Here is a 20,060-nt window from a genome sequence, read left to right as displayed (position 1 = left end):
TGAGGCCTTCCGCTGGCGCAACAAAGTCTTGTATAGTAGGTGACTTAACCTGGCCAAATAGATTGGACTGACCTTATGGGTAAATTAAAGAATCAGAGAATTTTCGAGATTATCCAGGACTGTTTCCTAAGTCAACATATAACCGAACCCAAATGGGTAATATACTTACTTGTTCTGTTGAATGAGGAAACCTTATTAGCAATGTGTTTGAGTAATTAAAACTTCTGGAAATATCACAAAGAAATTCGATTCAGTTAGATTTTCAGGTAAGAATTTAAAGGAAAATTCCACTAAAGTACCAGATTTTGAAGGGCAAACTTGCAGTTTAAAGAGGCTGAGGGTGTCGCGGCTTGGGTCGTGAACCTGACAGATGACTTCCAACCTGATAACGACATTCGAGACTGCTGTAGTTCCACGCTAATTAAATAATGAGTTACTTAATGCACAGAGGCGGTGAACATACCATACAAAAAACTTCAGATCAGACAACAATGACTTAAATGGATAAATAATTATTTAAAAGAACATCATTGCCAAGGAAGTGTTATATATAGGTAAAAGGATGTTATGTGGCGAAATTAATTTGCATTATTATAGGATATTGGCGAGTAGGTTAAAACAGAGATAAGGAAAGCTAAGGAGGAATAATGAGGTAAGGATAGCAAGGAGGCGAAGACAAACCCCAAAGGATTCTACCAAATGTATCAAACTAAAACACGGAGAAAAGATTGCATCCAATATTTGCTCAGACACCGGCGTAGCTCACTGATAACGATGGAGAAATGAGCACAATTTGAATAAATATTTTTTCAACAGTACCAAAAACATGACACTTATAACTCTACTCTGTCTGAGATAGTGAAGAAACACCAAACGAGATAGTAGTGAGACTAGTAACGATGTTACCAAGCAACAGATGTTCAAAAGCCTAATAAGTCAGCCTGTCCTCATGAGATATTAGTATTAAAGGAACAAGGAAGAGCTTAGTATGCCTCAGCAAAGAGCTAATATGTCCTTAAAAACAGGTGGCACCAGAATCCTGGAGGATAGCCAATGTACGATTTTTCAAGAAGGATAGATCAATATCTCTAACTGGTCACCAATCAGTCTAACATCATTAGTAGGCAAATTAATTGAAGCAATCATTTCAAACTTGATTCTTGAAATCACCTGGAGAAGCACCGACATTCAATGATTCCTGTATGGTCTCACGTTGGATGTTCTTGTTCAATCAATCTATTAACATTCTTTTTCATCAGTTTTCGAATCGGTGACGAGGCACAATTACATGATGTGGTATATCTTGACTTTAGCAAGTTTCTAGACAGAGTCCCCAACGAAAGACTAATTCGAAAGGTAGAAGCTCATGGCATCAAAAGTAACATCCTTAAATGGATTAGGCATGGTTACAGCAGGAAACAAGTAGTAAGCATTAACTGCACTAAGTCCCATTAGATAAATGCCATAAGTGGAGTCTCAAGGGTCAGTACTTGACCATTATTATTTCTTATATACATAAACGACATAGATATCGTGACAGACAGCAACATAAGAAAAATTCTGCTGATGACACTAAAATAGGACGCTATATTAAATCTGACGAGACTCGCAAACCACAGGAAGATCTAACAAATTTTTCGAATGGTCTGAAATGGGCAGATGAAATTCAACGTAATAAAATGTAAAGTACTCAGTATAGGAGATGTAAACAGGGAAACCAGATATCAGATGAACAATCCATGCCATAGAGAAATCCGACTGGCGAGAGAGATTTAGGAGCATGGATAAGTAGGAACCTGAGCCAAGCAACAATGTGTTTTTGCTCTCAGAATAAGGCTAATAAAGTACTTGGGTTCATACAAAGGTGTGTTAGTTACAAGACTAGCAGAGGTTATCCTAAAACTGGCCTTGGCGCCAGGAGACCACACCTGATTACGTGATTTCAGTTCTAGTCACCAGATACAGAATGGATATAGAATCATTGGAAAGAATTCAGAGGAGAATGACAAGACTAATCCCGGCATTAGGAACCTTGAGTATAGGAGGAAGGTTAAAGCATCTTAATTTGCACTCCCTTGAGAGAGACGTAGAGCGAGGGCGACCTGATAGAGGTGTGTATAAGTGGAAGTCAGCTAACAAAGGGACATTACAAAGGTACTAAACTTGATCCAACCAGGAGCTTAACTCAACAATGGAGTGAATTAGACAAATTTAGATTTAGGCGTGAACAGGTAAACACTGGTTTGGAAACAGAGTAGTGGGATGAATGGAACAAGTTACCAAATATCATCATTAACTGAATACGCTGGAATAGCTTCAAACAAAGGCTGGATGCTTATAATGAGCAATAGGGTTGGGTGTAAACAGGACTGCCCCCCTCAAGCTCTGGGCCCCTTGTCCAAAATGTCAATGATGTGTTATCTATGTGTGTGCCTCAACCCCGCCTCAACCCCTCCACCACCCCCATTAACCTTCCCTCCCCTCGTCACCTCCCCTCCCCACTCGTCACCCCTCCCCTCCTCATCACCCCTCCTCCCCTCGTCACCCCTCCCCCCTCGTCACCCCACCCCTCCTCCCACTCGTCACTCCTCCCTCCCCTCATCACCCCACCTCCCCCCACTCATCCTCCTCCTCCTCCCTCATCCTGCCCTCCCCTCTCCCACCCCTCCCCTCTCCCCACTCGTCACCCCTCCCCCCTCCCCTCCCTCGTCACCCCCCTCCCCCCCTCGTCACCCCCACCCTCCCCTCCACCTCCCCCCCTCGTCACCCCTCCCCCCACTCGTCACCCCTCCCCCCTCGTCACCCCACCTCCCCACTCTTCCTCCTCCCTCCCCCCCTCATCCCACCCCACCCCTCCCTCATCACCCCCCCCACCCCCTCCCACCCCACCCCTCCCCCCTCATCTGCCCCCCCTCCCACTCGTCACCCCTCCCCCCCCTCATCCCCCCTCCCCACTGTCCCCTCCCCTCCTCGTCACCCCCACCTCCCACTCGTCACCCCACCTCCCCCCCACTCATCCTCTCCCCTCCCCCCACTCGTCACCCCCCCCTCCCACTCGTCACCCCTCCCCACTCATCCACCTCCCCACTCGTCACCCACCCCTCCTCTCACCCTCCCCCACTCGTCACCCCCTCCCCCTCGTCACCCCACCTCCCTCGTCACCCCCTCCCCACCCCCTCCCCCCTCATCCCCCCCTCCCCCCAATCGTCCTCCACCTCCCCCCTCGTCTCCTCCCTCCTCCCCCAAACCAGCATTGTTTTTTACTCTTGTTTTATTATAAGATATGGCTTTTTTCAGGAGGGTGGGGTATAGAAGAGGGAGGAGGAGTGAGGGAGGTAGGGGAGGGAGGAGGAGGGTGAGGAGGAGGAGGAGGAGGAAATGAGGTTGGCAGCGGAGGTGTACAAATAGCCGCCACGACATCCGGTCATATGAACACGTTAACAGAAATAGATTTACAGATTATTTACAGTAACGAACATAACCTCTCTGTAACACCTGAGTAACAATTACCTTCTGTTGTAACACCTGAGTAACAATTACCTTCTGTTGTAACACCTGAGTAACAATTACCTTCTGTTGTAACACCTGAGTAACAATTACCTTCTGTTGTAACACCTGAGTAACAATTACCTTCTGTTGTAACACCTGAGTAACAATTACCTTCTGTTGCAACACCTGAGTAACAATTACCTTCTGTTGTAACACCTGAGTAAATACTATTTAACACCTGAGTAACAAATACCTTCTGTTGTAACACCTGAGTAACAATTACATTCTGCTGTAACACCCGAGTTATTATTATTATTATTATTATTATTATTATTATTATATATTATTGTTGTTGTTGTTATTGTTATTATTATTATTATTATTATTATTATGTATTATTATTATTATTATTATTGTTATTATTATTTATTAATATTATTATTATTATTATATTGTTATTATTATTATTATTATTGTTATTATTATTATCATTATTATTATTATTATTATTATTGTTATTGTTATTGTTATTATTATTATTATTATTATTGTTATTATTATTGTTATTATTAGTTATTATTAATATTATTATTATTATTATTGTTATTATTATTATTATTATTATTGTTATTGTTATTATTATTTTTGTTATTATTAGTTGTTATTGTTATTATTATTATTATTAATACGGAGAGAGGAGGCAGAGAGAAAGAAGAAGAAAAAAAGGCCTAACCCCACATCACATACTCATCCTGGTGACATTTCCCTCCCGGATATTACAAAAGCCGCAGCCGCATCGTCTTCCCAATCTTCTCGGAGGTAAAATTCTCCGGGTTCCACCACCAGTCGCAAGTTAAACCAGTCCAAGTTAAATCAGTCGCAAGTTAAACCAGTCGCAAGTTAAATCAGTCGCAAGTTAAATCAGTCATGTTAAACCAGGTTAAATCAGTCCAAGTTAAATCAGTCGTAAGTTAAACCAGTCGCAAGTTAAATCAGTCGCAAGTTAAATCATGCATAAGTTAAACCAGTCGCAAGTTAAATCAGTCGCAAGTTAAATCAGTCGCAAGTTAAATCAGTCGCAAGTTAAATCAGTCCGGGCCGGGCAGGGAGCAGGAGAGGGCAGGGCAGGAGTGAAGCAGGGCGAGAAGGCAGGGAGCAGGAAGAGGGCAGGGCAAGAGGGCAGAGCAGGTGGGCAGGGCAGAGAGCAGGACAGGAGTGGGCAGGGCAGGAGGGCAGGACGCAGGAGTGGGCAGGCAGGAGTGGGCGGGGCAGGAGAGGCGGGCAGGAGAGAGCAGGGCAGAGAGGGCAGGGCAGGGGAGCAGGGCAGGAGAGGAGCAGGGCAGGAGTGGGCAGAGGCGGAAGTGGGCAGGGCAGAGTGGGCAGGGCAGGAGGGCAGGGCAGGAGTGGAGCGGGGCAGGAGGGAGCAGGGCAGGAGTGGGCAGGACAGGAGTGGGCAGGGCAGGGAGTGGGCAGGGCAAGGAGAAGGCAGGGCAGGAGGAGCAGGGCAGGGCAGGGCAGGGAGGGCAGAGCAGGTGTGGGGTGGGAGTGGGGTGAGGCAGGGCAGGGCAGGCAGGAGGCAGAGGCAGGGCAGGGCAGGAGAGCAGGGTAGGGCAGAGCAGGTACAGGGCAGGGCAGAGCAAGAAAAAAGCCTGGGACATCAGGTTGAAGCCTTCCAGTTTGGTCAGATTGAGACCACCACCACGACAGTACCACAGAACTACCACACTGTAACCTGATTAACATACACCACACTGCCCATGCTGTAATACAGTACACCACACTGCCCTGATGCTGTAATACAGTACACCACACTGTCCCTGATGCTGTAATACGGTGCCACACTGTACCTGAACTGCCTGATGCTGTAATACGGTACACCACACTGTACCCTGATGCTGTAATACAGTACACCACACTGTACCTGATGCTGTAATACAGTACACCACACTGTACCCTGATATTGCAGTACACACTGTCCTGAACGTGCAACACTACCTTTTGCGTACACCACACTGTACCCTGATGCTGTAATACAACCTCCCTGATGCTGTAATACAGTACACCACACTCCCTGATGCTGTAATACAGCACCCACTGTACTCTGATGCTGTAATACAGTACACCACACTGTACCCTGATGCTGTAATACGGTACACCACACTGTACCCTGATGCTGTAATGCAGTCACACCACACTGTCCCTGATGCTGAATACAGTACACCACACTGTCCCAAACACCACACACTGATGCTGTAATACGGTACACCACACTGTCCCTGATGCTGTAATACGGTGCACCACACAACACCCTGATGCTGTAATACGTACACACCACACTGTCCCTGATGCTGTAATACGGTGCACCACACTGTCCCTGATGCTGTATACATACCACACTGTACCCTCCCACCAGGTGACGATAACTGGCCTCTACAACACCACCTAATTATTGAAACTACAGGTGGTAAGGTTAGGTTAAGTCCGGTTAAGTTAGGTCAGGTTAGGTTAGGTCAGGTTAGGTTAGGCTAGGTCGGGTTAGGTCAGGTCAGGTCAGGTTAGGTCGGGTTAGGTCAGGTCGGGTTAGGTCAGGTTAGGTCAGGTCAGGTCAGGTCAGGTCTGGTTAGGTCGGGTTAGGTTAGGCTAGGTCAGGTTAGGTTAGGTTAGGTTAGGTTAGGTCGGTTGGTCAGGTCGGTTAGGTCAGGTCAGGTTAGGTTAGGTTAGGTTGGGTCGGTTGGTTGGTTAGGTCGGTTAGGCAGGTCGGTTAGGTCGGTGTTGGTCATTAGGTCAGGTTAGGTTAGTTCATTCCTCCATTTTCCTTCTTTCCTTTCCTTGTTCATTCTCCTCTGACTCATAATTATCTTCTTTTCTCCATTTCTTTCTTTTCTCTTCGCCTTTTTTTTGGTTCTTTCATTTTCGTATTTCCTTCTTCGTTTTATTCTTGTTTCTGTTATTTTCTTCTTCTCTCTCTCTCTCTCTCTCTCTCTCTCTCTCTCTCTCTCTCTCTCTCTCTCTCTCCTATTTTTCATCCTGCTTACGCGTTCCCGGAGGCTTTTCAGAGGTGAGTAAGCAGTGGGCAGCCAAGTGGGTGGGTGGGTGGGTGGGTGGGTGGAGCGATTGAGGGTGTTGGGAGGGTGGACGGAGGGTCTGGAGAGAGGGAGGAGTGGTGGTGGAGAGGGTGGTGGAGGGTGGTGGAGAGGGTGGTGGAGTGGGGTGGTGGAGGGGGGTGGTGGAGAAGGGTGGTGGAGGGGTGGTGGTGGGGTGGTGGGTGGGGTGGAGTGGTGACTACAGTTACCCTTGGGGCCGGAACTAAACCGAGTGAACCCCATTGAGAACACCGTCACTGAACCGGGGAGGAAGTAGTGGGGAGAACAGCAGTGAGGGAGAAGGATGGAGGAGAAAAAAAAAGTGAGAGGGAAAGAGTGAGAGGAAGAAGACAGGAAGTAGATAAGGAAGAGAATAAATGGGAGGAGAGGAAGGAGGAATAGGAGGAGGAGGGAAGGAGAGAAGGAAGAGGTGTGGCAGAAGTACCGGGAGAAAATCGGAACGGAAGGAAAAGAAAATGAGTGAGTGAATGAATGTGTCTGTCAGTCAGTAAATGAGTCAGTCAGTCAGTCAGTCAGTCAAGTCAGTCAGTCAGTCAGTCAGGTCAGGTAGTCAGTCAGTCAGCAAATGTGTCAGTCAGTCCAGTTCTAATGGGCCCCAGTTCTAACAGGCCCCAGTTCCAGTAGGCCCCAGTTCTAATAGGTCCCGGTTCTATGGGTCCCAGTTCTATGGGCCCCAGTTCTATGGGTCCCAGTTCTATAGGTCCCAGTTCAAACAGGCCCCAGTTCTGACAGGTCCCGTTCTAACAGGCCCCAGTTCTAATGGGCCCCAGTTCTATAGGTCCCAGTTCTATAGGCCCCAGTTCTGGTCCCAGTTCAATAGGCCCCAGTTCTGTGGGCCCCATTCTATGGGCCCCAGTTCTGTGGTCCCAGTTCTAATAGGCCCCAGTTCTATGGCCCCAGTTCTAATAGGTCCCAGTTCTAATAGGCCCCAGTTCTATGGGCCCCAGTTCTATAGGTCCCAGTTCTAATGGGCCCCAGTTCTATAGGTCCCAGTTCTATAGGTCCCAGTTCTAATGGGTCCCAGTTCTAATAGGTCCCAGTTCTAATAGGCCCCAGTTCTAATAGTCTCATAGGTCCCAGTTCTATAGGTCCCCAGTTCTAATAGGTCCCAGTTCTATAGGCCCCAGTCTTAACAAGCATGAGTCCCAACAGACCCCAGTGCTACTGGGGCAGCCAACAACGGTGGAAGGGATGGGTGGGAGGATGGGTAGGGAGGTAGGGCGGAGGTGGAGGGTGGAAGAGAAGCCAAGGGTTCGGTATGTATGAGGGGGCGTGGAGGGGAGATGTCCGGACAACGCACCGCCACCCCTCCCCCCGGCATATAACTGTTTCACCAGTCTGAGTGCGTCTTACAGCAACGCAGTACTCAGACTGGCTACCTAAATTAAACCACGTGAGTCATGAGTGCGTTGAGAGTGCGTCTGACCATCAACTACTAGTACCGTACTCATCAACTACTAGCACCGTACTCATCAACTACTAATGCCATACTCATCAACTACTAGCACCGTACTCCTCAACTACTAGCACCGTACTCCAACTACTAGCACCGTACTCACCAACTACTAGCACCGTACTCACCAACTACTAGCACCGTACTCATCAACTACTAGCACCATCTCATCAACTACTACCCATGCTCCTCAACTACTGCACCGTACTCATCAACTACTAGCACCGTACTCATCAACTACTAGCACCGTGCTCCTCAACTACTAGCACTGTACTCATCAACTACTAGCACCGTACTCATCAACTACTGCCATGCTCCTCCAACTACTAGCACCATGCTCACCAACTACCTAGCACCGTGCTCCTCAACTACTAGCACTGTACCTCACCAACCCTACTAGCACTGCTCCTCAACTACTAGCACCATGCTCCTCAACTACTAGCACCGTACTCCTCAACTACTAGCACTGTACTCATCAACTACTAGCACCGTACTCCTCCTACTGCACCATGCTCCTCAACTACTAGCACCGTACTCCTCCTTCAGCACCGTACTCACCAACTACTAGCTACTCATCAACTACTAGCACTGTACTCACCAACTGGCCAGTCCTCCAGCAGGTAAGTTCGTCAGATCTCTAAACAAAAATAAGTAAAAATAATAGAATAATCTGCTATTTCTTCCTATTCTCATCTTTCTTCAATTATTCCTTCACCTTCTTTCTTAATTCTTATCATTCAGTCCTTCCTTCCTTCCTTCCTCCTCCTCTCTCCTTCCTTCTTCCTTCCTCCTCCTCCTCCCTTCCTTCCTTCCTTCCTTCCTCCTCCTCTCCTTCCTTCCTCAATCCTTACCATTCTACTGCCCACTACACCCACTACACCCACTCATCACACCCTCTCCAACCACCCACCCATCACACCCTCTACACCCACCACACCCACCAATCACACCCTCTACACCCACCACACCCACCCATCACACCCTCTCACCCACCACCCACCCATCACCTACATCCACACCCACCCATCACCCTCTACACCCACCACCCACCCATCACACTACCCACCACCACCCATCACACCCTCTACCAACCACACACCCATCACACCCCTCTACACCACCCACATCACCTCTACCCCACACCCACCCATCCACCTCTACACCACCACACCCCATCACACCCTCTACACCCACCACACCACCCATCACACCCTCTACACCCACCCATCACACCCTCTACACCCACACCCACCCATCCTCACCCCACACCTCTCACCCACCACACCCACCATCACACCCTCTACACCCCCACCCACCCATCACCTCTACACCACCACCCCACCCATCACACCTCTCCACCCATCACCTCTACACCCACCACCCACCCATCACACCCTCTACACCACCACACCCATCACACCCCTCAACCACACCTCTACACACTACAACCACACCTCTACACACCAACCACACCTCTACACCCACCTCTACACCCACCACACCTCTACACCACACCCTCTACCCACACCTCCCACCTCTACACCCACCACACCTCCTACACCCACCACACCTCTACACCCACCACACCTCTACACCCACCCACACACCCACCTCCACACCACCCACCACACCTCTACCCACCACCTCTACACCCACCACCACACCTCTACACCCACTACCACCTCTACACCCCACACCCCACACCTCTACACCCCCACCTCTACCACCACACCTCTACACCCACCACACCTCTACACCCACCACATCCTCTACACACACCCACTCACCACCACACACCCCACACCCACCACACCACCACCACACACCAACCACACCTCTACACCCACACCTCTCACCCACACCACCACCTCACACCTCCTACACCCACCCTCTACCACCACACCTCCACCCCACCACTACACCCATCCACCTCTACACCCCCACCTCTACACACCACCACACCTCTACCCCCACACCTCACCCCACACCTCCACCCACCCCTACACCCATCACACCTCTACCCACCACACCTCTACACCCACCACACCTCTACCAACCACACCCTACACCCACCCACCACCCATCACACCTCTACACCCACCACACCCTCTACACCAACCACACCTCTACACCCGCCACCAACCACACCCACCCACACACACACCTCTCACACCCACCACACCCTCTACACCCACACACCTCTACACCCACCCTCTCACCCACCACACCTCTACACAACCACACCTCTCACCCACCCACACACCTCTACACCCACCACACCCTCTACCCACCACACCCACAGACCAACCACATCTCACCCACCACACCTCTACACCCACCGCACCTCTACACCCACCCTCTACACCCACCACACCTCTACACCCACCGCACCTCTACACCCACCCTCTACACCCACCACACCTCTACACCCACCCACTACACCCACCGCACCTGGATGTTCAGCAGTGCACTCACGGTCACTAGACATTCCTGCTCGCCTGACCTCCAGGTTAAGTTAAACAGCACTGCTCAGCGATTAACCTAACCTAACCCTTGAGTACAATGACTAACCCTTGAGTACGATGATTTAACCTCTTGAGTATGATGACTTAACCTCTTGAGTATGATGACTTAACCCCTTGAGTATGATGACTTAACCCCTTGAGTACGATGACTAACCCTTGAGTATGACTTAACCCCTTGAGTACGATAATTTAACCCCTAGAGTATGACTTAACCCCTTGAGTACGATAATTTAACCCCTTGAATATGATCTTGTAGGAGAAGAGGGCTGATCTGGCAGTAGGAGGAGGGGACTGGGGAGGGAACTGGTGAGGGGACTGATGTGGGGGCTACACATCCGGGACCTACACCTCCATTTCCCAGTCAACACCTGCACCTCCCCTCCCCCTATAAGGTGACCCGTAATCACCCCACGCTCATAACATTCCTTACCTGGGTCACCCCCTGGCCTACTGATGTGTGTGTCTGTGTGTACGTACGTGTGTGTATGTGTGTGTGTACTCAGAGCATTATCTTCCATACATTTTCAGTTTCTTCAACAAATTCAAACTCACCAGGAAGGAAGGAAGGAAGGAAGGAAGGAAGGAAGGAAGGAAGGAAACGACAAATCTTTATCAGGGAGTCAAATGGGTGTCAGGGGGCAGTAAGGAGGGAGTTGGGTGTGTATAAGGGAGAAGGGAGGAACCATCCTCTTCCACCCCACCTCACCCCCACCCCACCCCACCCCACCCCGCCCTCCACCCACAACCACCTGGTTGTCAAGGGCGGTTGGTGTCAACGACCGTCTTGACAGATATTGCAAGTCAATATCGGTCCCATTCATTGACAACTGGGACAACTTCTACGGCAGAAGGGACCTTTATGCTAGGGATGGGGTGCACCTGTCTCGGGAGGGGGTGGCAACCCTGGCTGGGTCTCTAGAAGGGGCAGTTCAGAGGATATCGAAGTCTTTAAACTGCTAGGGGAGCATATGGGCACGGGGGTGGGGGAGACTGCAGTGGGAGCGGGTAAACAAAGTAAAAGATTACAGGGAAATAGTGTTAGGAACGATGACAAAACTAAATTAAACAGGGAGTTTAAAACTAAACGCGGTAAAGGGAGGACTCAGAACACGACTAACTTAAATGTCTACTACGCGAACAGTAGAAGTATGAGAAACAAAATGGATGATATTAGGGCCTTGGTATGTACCGAAAAAATCGATATAATAGCATTCACTGAATCATGGATCAACCTAGACTCACGTGAGTTGCCGGTCGAATACCAAATTGCGGGATACAAATTGTTCCATACCGATAGGCAGACCAGGAAAGGAGGCGGAGTAGCCATCTATGTTAGGGATAATCTGAAGTGTGAAATAAATAAGGAAATAAAAACTGAGAGGAATACAGAAACAATTTGGATAGAATTAAGAGACGGTAGGGAAAAATTAATCACAGGAGTAATATATAGACCTCCCAATCTTGATAGACTTAATGAGCGACTTATCTGGGATGAAATGCGCAGGGATTCCATACACAACAAAGTCTGTATAGTAGGCGACTTTAACCTTGGCCAAATAGATTGGACTGACCTTATGGGTAACTCAGAATCAGAGAATTTTCTCGAGACGATCCAGGACTGTTTCCTAAGTCAACATATAACCGAACCCACACGGGGTAATAATATACTCGATTTAGTTCTGTCGAACAGAGGAAACCTCATTAGCAATGTCGAGGTAGGGAACAAACTTGAAAACAGCGATCACAAAGAAATTCGATTCCAGTTAGATTTTCAGGGCAGACGTAAGGAAAATTCCACTAAAGTACCAGATTTCGGAAGGGCAAACTTTGGCAGTTTAAAGAGGCAGCTGAGAGAGGGGTGTCGCGCTTGGCCGTGAACCTGACAGATGACTCCAACCTGATAACGACATCTGAGACTGCCGAGTTCCACGTCAATTTAAATAATGAGTTACTTAATGCACAGAGGCAGAACATACCATACAAAAATCTCAGATCAGACAACAATGACCCTAAATGGATAAATAATTACTTAAAGAACATCATTGGCCAAAGGAAGGCTATAGGTAGAAGGATAAGGCGTGGCGAAATTTACCTCCAGGATTATTATAAGATATTGGCAAGTAGGGTTAAAACCGAGATAAGTAAAGCCAATGGGAATAATGAGAGTAAGGATAGCAAGAGCAAAGACAAACTAAAGGATTCTGCAAATGTATCAAACTAAAACTACGAGAAAAAATTGGATAATACGGTCAGATGCAGCGAAGCTTTCCTGATAACGGCGAGAGAAATGAGCAATAATCTGAATAAATGTTTTCAACAGTTTCTACCGAAAATTTAAATATGATACCTGAAGCACCGACTCTATACAGAGATAGTGAAGAAAACAAATTAAGCGAGATAGTAAAGTGACTAGTAACGATGTTAGTAAGCAAATAGACAACTAAAGCCTAATAAGTCACCTGGTCCCGATGAGATATTTGCCAGAGTATTAAAGGAATGTAAGGAAGAGCTTAGTATATGCCCTTAGCAAAGTTGTTTAACATGTCATAAAACAGGTGTATTACCAGAATCCTGGAGGATGGCGAATGTAATACCGATTTTCCAAGAGAGGATAGATCACTATCCTCTAACTACCCTTAATCAGTCTAGCACATCAATAGTAAGGCAAATTAGGTAATCATTTCCAAACTCTATTCAGGAAATCACCTGAAGAAGCACCGATTGATCAATGACTCCCAGTATGGCCACAAACGAACGTTCTTGTCCTTTAATCTATTAACATTCTTTCATCAGTTTTCGAATCGGTGGACGGGCACAGTATGATGTGTGGTATATCTCGACTAGTAAAGCCTTCGACAAGGAATCCCCACGAAAGACTAATTATAGAAGGGTAGAAGCTCATGGCATCAGGTAACATCCTTAAATGGATTAGGGCGTGGTTACTGGACAGGAAACAGCGAGGTGAAATTAACAGCTTCAGTCCCATTGGAGCAACTATCACAGACAAGTGGAGCTCCCAAGGCTCAATACCTGGACCATTGTATTTATTATATACATAAACGACCACAGATATCGGCGTCGCCAACAACATAAGTAAATTTGCTGATGACACTAAATTAGGACCTCCACCTCACGCCACTACCTCCCTCCCCAGGCCACTACCACCACCCACTCCCAGGCCTCCTCCCTCCACGCCTCTACCTCCCTCCACGCCCCTACCACCCTCCACGCCTCTACCTCCTCCCGCCTCTACCACCACCCTCCCGCCACTACCTCCCTCAGGCCTCTACCTCCCTCCCGCCACTACCCCTCCCACGCCTCCTCACCTCCCTCCCACGCCACTACCACCCTCAGGCCTCTACCTCCCTCCCAGGCCTCCTACCTCCCTCCACGCCTCTACCTCCCTCCCCGCCACTACCTCCCTCCCACGCCTCTACCTCCTCCACGCCTCCTACCTCCCTCCACGCCCTACCTCCCTCCACGCCTCTACCTCCCTCCACGCCACTACCTCCCTCCACGCCTACCTCCCTCCACGCCACTACCTCCCTCCGCCTCTACCTCCCTCCACGCCTCTACCTCCTCCCAGGCCTCTACCTCCCTCCCCGACACTACCTCCCTCAGGCCTCTACCTCCTCCCACCACTACCTCCCTCCCCACGCCTCTACCTCCCTCCCAGGCCTCTACCTCCCTCCCACACTTCTCACCTCCCTCCACGCCTCTACCTCCCTCCACAGCCTCTACCTCCCTCCCGCCACTACCTCCCTCCACGCCTCCTCCCTCCCACGCCACTACCTCCCTCCCACGCCTCTACCTCCCTCCACGCCTCTACCTCCCTCCCAGGCCTCTCCCTCCCTCCCGCCTCTACCTCCCTCCCACGCCACTACCTCTCTCCGCCACTACCACCTCCCTCCCGTCTCTACCTCCCTCCGCCACTACCCCCCTCCCACGCCTCTACCTCCCTCCACTGCCTACCTCCACTCCGCCTCACCTCCCTCCACGCCACCTACCCCCCCTCCCAGACACTACCCCTTCCCTCCCGTCTCTCCACCTCCCTCCACGCCACTACCCCCTCCCAGCCCTACCTCCCTCCCGTCTCTACCTCCTCCACGCCACTACCCCCCTCCCAGGCCACTACCTCCCTCCCGCCTCTACCTCCCTCTCGCCACTACCCCCTCCCACGCCCTACCTCCCTCCCGTCTCTACCTCCCTCCACGCCCCTACCACCCTCCCTCTACCTCCCTCCCACGCCTCTACCACCCTCCCACGTCTCCTCCCTCCCACCTCTCCACCTCCCTCCCGCCACTACCCCCCTCCCAGGCCACTACCTCCCCTCCCACGTCTCTACCTCCTTCCCACGCCTCTACCCTCCCACACCTCTACACCCTCCGTCTCTACCTCCTCCACGCCTCTCCCTCCCTCCTCACACTACCCCTCCCAGGCCACTACCTCCCTCCCGCTCCTACCTCCCTCCCACACGCCTCACCACCCTCCGTCTCCTCCCTCCACGCCTCTCACCACCCTCCACGTCCCTACCTCCCTCCCGTCTCTACCTCCCTCCCACGCCACTACCCCCCCTCCCAGGCCACTACCTCCTCCCGTCTCTACCTCCTTCCCGCCTCTACCTCCCTCCCACGCCACTACCCCCTCCCAGGCCACTACCTCCCTCCACCCTCTACCACCACCCCCCCACACCCCCAGGCCTATCTCCTCCCCACTACCCCCTCCACCCACCCCCCGGCCACTACCTCCCCCCGCCTACCCACCCTCCGCCTCTACCACTCCACGTCTCTACCACCCTCCGCCACCCCCCCCAGGCCACTACTCCCTCCCACGCCTCTACCACCCTCACCCTCACCACCTCCCGCCTCTACCTCCCTCCCACGCCTCTACCTCCCTCCACGTCTCACCTCCCTCCACGCCCCTCCCTCCCTCCCTCCACCACCTCCCGCCACTACCTCCCTCGGCCACCACCTCCCTCCCGCTCTACCACCCTCCACGCCTCTCTACCACCCTCCGTCTCTACCTCCCTCCCACGCCACTACCTCCCTCCAGGCCTCTACCTCCCTCCACGCCACTCACCCTCCCAGGCCACTACCTCCCTCCGCCACTACCCCCCCCAGTCAATGCCTCCCTCCCGTCTCTACCACCTCCCGCCACTACCGCCTCCCAGGCCACTACCTCCATCCCACGCCTCTACCTCCTCCCAGGTCACTACCTCCCTCCCACCACTACCTCCCTCCACGTCTCAACCTCCCTCCACGCCACTACCTCCCTCCCAGGCCTCTACCTCCCTCACGCCACTACCTCCCTCCCACGCCTCTACCTCCTCCCACGCCACTACCTCCCTCCCCGCCTCTACCCCCCTCCCACCCACTTACCTCCCTCCCGCCTCTACCTCCCTCCGCCACTACCTCCTCCACGCCTCTACCTCCCTCCACCCCACTACCTCCCTCCCAGGCCTCTACCTCCCTCCACGCCACTACCTCCCACTCCGCCTCTACCTCCCTCCCGCCACTACCTCCCTCCCCTCTACCTCCCCTCCCACACCTCCTCCCCCTCTACCTCCCTCCACGCCACTACCTCCTCCCACGCCTCTACTCCCTCCCCCTGCCTCCCTCCCGCTCTACCTCCCTCCACGCCACTACCTCCCTCCCAGGCCTCCTACCTCCCCTCCCACTCCTACCTCCCTCAGCCCTCTACCTCCCCCCCACGCCACTACCTCCCTCCACGCCACTACCTCCCTCCACGCCACTACCTCCCTCCCAGGCCTCTACCTCCCCCCAGGCCTCTCACCTCCCTCCCACTCCTCACCCTCCACGCCTCTACCTCCCTCCCGCCACTACCTCCCTCCGCCACTACCACCCTCCACGCCTCTACCTCCCTCCCAGGCCTCTACCTCCCTCCCACGCCACTACCTCCCTCCACGCCACTACCTCCCTCCCAGGCCTCCTACCTCCCTCCCAGGCCTCTACCTCCCTCCACGCCACTACCTCCCCCGCCTCTCCTCCCCTCCCCGCCACTACCTCCCTCCCACCCACTACCTCCCTCCCAGGCCTCTACCTCCCTCCACGCCTCCTCCCCCCTCCCACCTTCCTCCCCTCCCCACACTCACCCTTCCCTCCCACCACTCACCCCTTCCCTCCCCCTCCCCACTCACCCCTTCCTCCCCCTCCCCTCCACCTTCCTCCCCTCCCCACCTCACCTTCCCTCCCCCTCCACCTCACCCTTCCTCCCCTCCCCCCACCTCACTTCCCTCCCCCTCCCCACCTCACCTTCCTCCCCCCTCCACCTCACCCCTTCCCTCCCCCTCCCCCCACCTCACCCCTTCCCTCCCCTCCCCCCACCTCACCCTTCCCTCCCCTCTCCCCTCACCTCCCTCCTCCCTCACCTTCCCTCCCCTCTCACCTCCCCCCTCCCCCTCCCCCACCTCACCCCTTCCCCCACCCACCCTCCTCCCCCTCCCCACACTCACCCTTCCTTCCCCTCCCCACACACTCACCCCTTCCCTCCCCCTCTCCCACACTCACCCCCTCCTCACCCTTCCTCCCCTCCCCCCACACTCACCCCTTCCCTCCCCTCCCCCACTCACCCTTCCCTCCCCTCCTCCACACTCACCTTCCCTCCCCCCCCCTCACTCACACCCTTCCCTCCTCCCCACCTCCTCCTTCCTCCCCTCCCCCACCCTCACCCCTTCCCTCCCTCCTCACCTTCCTCCCCATCCTCTTCCCTCCTCCCCCTCACTCACCCCCTTCCCTCCTTTCCCACCTCACCCTTCCTCCCCTCCTCCACCCCTTCCCTCCTCTCCACACTCCTCCTTCCTCCTCCCCACCTCACCCCTTCCCTCCTCACCCTTCCCTCCCCCTCCCCACACTCACCCCTTCCTCCCCTCCAACTCCTCCTTCCCTCCCCCCTCCCCAACACTCCCCTTCCCTCCCCCTCACTCACCCATCCCCCCCCTTAACACAACTACACCTGCCAGATATTTCAACAATCTCCACTATCAAGGTAAAAGTTTGAGGCGTGGTGTAGTTCCCAAGACCAAACCCCATGATGCACACCACCCGACCCACACCTACACCCATGACCCCACACCACACCCACGACCCACACCTACACCCCATGACCCACACCTACACCCATGACCCACACCTACACCCGACCCACACCCACCTACACCCAGACCCACACCTGCACCCATGACCCACACCTGCACCCATGACCCACACCTACACCTACACCCATGACCCACACCTACACCCACGACCACACCAACACCCCACGACCCACACCTACACCCATGACACCTACACTGACCCACACCTACACCCATGATACACCTACACCCATGACCCACGCCTACACACCATGACCCACACCTGCACCCATGACCCACACCTGCACCCATGACCCACACCTACACCCACGACCCACACCTACACCCCGACCCACACCTACACCCCATGACCCACACCTACACCCATGACCCACACCTACACCCTTGCCCACACCACACCTGACCCACACCACACCCGACCCCACACCTACACCCCGACCCACACCTGCACCCATAACCCACACCTGCCCCCATGCCACACCTACACCTGACCCACACCTACACCCATGACCCACGCCTACACCCATGACCCACACCTATACCCATGACCCACACCTAACCCATGACCCACACCCACACCCGACACACCAACACCCATGACCCACACCAACACCCCAGACCCACACCTACACCCACGACCCACGCCTACCCATGACCCACACCTATACCAAGCTATGTCCGGTGTTGTCTGTCTGTCTGTCTTTAACCCTATGCCTATTTCTGTCTCTTTGTCTGTCTGTCTGTCTCTCTCTTTCTCTCCTTTCTCTCCTGTCTCTCTCTCTCCTCCCTGGTCACCACAAGGAGACAGTTCTCCAGTTGACTTCAAAACACAATTTCCCGCGCATTTTCGGGAATTTTTTAGTAAACAATGATTTGGCGGCAAACTATTATTTCTCCAACAGAATATAATGCCGTGTATCATCTAGCCTAACCTAACCTATCTAACCCTAACCTAACCCCTTACCTAACCTAACCAAATCTACCCTATCTAACCTAACCCTATCTAACCTATCCCTAACCTAACCCCATCTAGCCTAACCTAACCCTATCTAACCTAACCTAACCCTTACCTAACCTAACCTAACCTCCATACCTAACCTAACCCTAACCTACCCTATCTAACCTATCTAACCCTAACCCTTACCTAACCTAACCTAATCGTTAATTCAGATATAAGACTTTACTAGATAAGAGTTAACGGATACAGTGAAACCTCCATATAACGGATCCTCGATATAACGAACTTTCCTCTGTATATAGTCCGTTAAAAGAGAGAGAGAGAGAGAGAGAGATAACCACCTGATAAATACTGTGCCGAATTATCCACCTTCAGAGCTCAAGAAAACAAACAAACAAACAAACAAACACTGAGTATCCCTAACCTTTCACAAACACCTGAGGGAAGAGTGGAGGGGAGGAGGGTCTGAGGAGGCCATAGCCCCCCCCCTCGCCCCCAATACACAACTCAGCCCCATACCAGCCTCTCAGTATACACCCCTCCCTCCTCCTCCCTCCGTCAGATCAGTCACCTTCTGCAGTGAGTTACCAAACGACGTGTGTGTGTGTGTATATATGTGTGTGTGTGTGTGTGTGTGTGTGTGTGTGTGTGGTTCATATATTTACTCTCTCCAGTTTCAAGTTATCATACATACATACATACATAGTTAAAATATATACATACATACATACATACATACAAGCATACACACATTGTGACCTCTTCTCAACCTCTAGAAATTTTCCCCAAACTCCGTAGTATAAACCGGAAAATTTCAACCCAAACTCCGTAATGTAAACCTGTATTTTCAACCCAAACTCCGTATTAATACCGGAAAATTTCAACACAAACTCCGTAATGTAAACCGGAAAATTTCAACCCAAACTCCGTAATGTAAACCTGATATTTTTAACCCAAACTCCGTAATGTAAACCGAAAATTTCAACCCAAACTCCGTAATGTAAACCTGATATTTTTAACCTCCACACACACACTAGGGAGCGAAACCACCTCTTAACACTGTATTTCGGGGCACTACAGCCTTAAGTATGAGCAATATTGTGTTTCAGGAGTTTTATAGTGTTACTTCAAGGCAATAATGACGTGTTGGCATCCTTATTAACCTATAGATGGCACTGGGACCATTAGTTTTACCTGATAATATATAATTGTTTTTTTTATTGCGGTGTTGGCGAGAGATGCTAGCTGACGTGTGACCGGGGAACAACTGGTACTACGCATGCGCCGCCACACTAGGCTGGGATTGGTTGACTGGCACTCAGGCCCCGCCCACCCAGACCATACACACACACACACAGTACAGGTTCATTCATAACTCGCCCTGCATCACACACACACACAAACGATCACACACTGT

Source organism: Homarus americanus, unplaced genomic scaffold (genome assembly GCF_018991925.1).
Source record: "Homarus americanus isolate GMGI-L3 unplaced genomic scaffold, GMGI_Hamer_2.0 scaffold5831, whole genome shotgun sequence".
NCBI classification, from domain to species: domain Eukaryota; kingdom Metazoa; phylum Arthropoda; class Malacostraca; order Decapoda; family Nephropidae; genus Homarus; species Homarus americanus.
Note: the sequence above shows the minus strand (reverse complement) of the source record.